Below are 1,350 nucleotides of genomic sequence, written 5' to 3' on the forward strand. Positions count from 1 at the left end.
CCTGGTTAACATCAGATTTAGAAGAGAGTGACTCATCGTCATCTGACGTTATTTCATTAATATCTATGGTTTGTCCATCTCCAGTACTTCTGAAAAGTTTCACTTGAGATATTGGGGAGTCAGGTGAGACAGAGAGAGACCTCTTTCTTACCTGAGACTCATTTCTTCTGGATTCACTATTTTCAGTTTCATTATTTTCAGTTTCACTTGTTAGTTCTTTGCTGGGGGAGTCTTCAGAGGAGAAGAAAGATGAACTAGCGAAATTATTTTCATGACTTTTCTCTTCTTGTATGACTTGTTCCCACGGACTGACATTTGTTGGCTGTCGTTCAGAACTTAAAGGTAATTTTGTTGCTGGAGTTCTCTCTTCAATGTTGGTATTAACAATTAATCTTGAGTTGACTGATGTTTTGGGTCCAAAAGTAGGGTTAGACAGCTGTGGGAAGTTTTGTTGATAGTCTTGTCTCTTCTTACATTTTTCAAAAATGTGGCCTGGTCTTTTACAATGACTGCAGACAATGTTGTCTGTTTCAATGTACAGGGTGTATTTTGTTTTTGTTTCTGGCAATGTTATTGTTAATCTTTTCGGAATTTCTGGAGCTTCATCAGGGATCATCATGTAAACAGACCGCCTCCAAGTTTTGATGTGCTTGAGGTCTTCATGAACAGTACTTACTTTGAGTCTTGTGAGAGCAGATACAAATTTACCATACGGGGAAAGCAATTGTGTAAGTTCGTCGTCCGAAAATTCCGGTGGACAGTTTGATATGATGACTTTTGTGGCCTCATTGACGTACCGTCGACAAGGTAGAAACTCATAGTCGGAGGTTATGACACCGTCATCTTCCATAATCTTGTTCACAGATTCTTCATTGGTTAAGTACAAGCAGATTCGCCCTTCACTCAAACGGGTGCAGTAGTGAATATTTCTTCCCCCAACTTTGTCGGCGACTGCTCGCAAGGCGACATCTTGAGTTACGCCGTGGGCCTCGACTACAATCGCTAACTTTCTGGTCGGTGAGAAGTTGTTGTTGTTGTTGTTGTTGTTGTTGTTGTTGTTGTTATTGTTGTTGTTGGCGGCTGTTTCGCCGGAAAAGAGATTTTGCCTTGTTTCTGAAGGGCTTTCAGCACTGGTTGGTGAAATCATGTTCTTGGAGACTGTTGGAGCGGCTGCTGCTGCTGCGAAGTCCATTCTGGTGAAATTTTCTTGCTGGTTTTGAGGATTTGATTGTAGAAGTGAGGTTAGGAGGGGTCCATGGCGGGAAGCCATGGCCTGCCTAGGCCTAGGCGGTTTGGAAACAGGATTTTCACCCGTAACCCGACATCCTCATGCTTCCTACCAATGTCACA

This window comes from Frankliniella occidentalis, unplaced genomic scaffold (assembly GCF_000697945.3).
Source record: "Frankliniella occidentalis isolate FOCC.00 unplaced genomic scaffold, Focc_3.1 Scaffold6, whole genome shotgun sequence".
In the NCBI taxonomy this organism is placed as follows: Eukaryota; Metazoa; Arthropoda; class Insecta; order Thysanoptera; family Thripidae; genus Frankliniella; species Frankliniella occidentalis.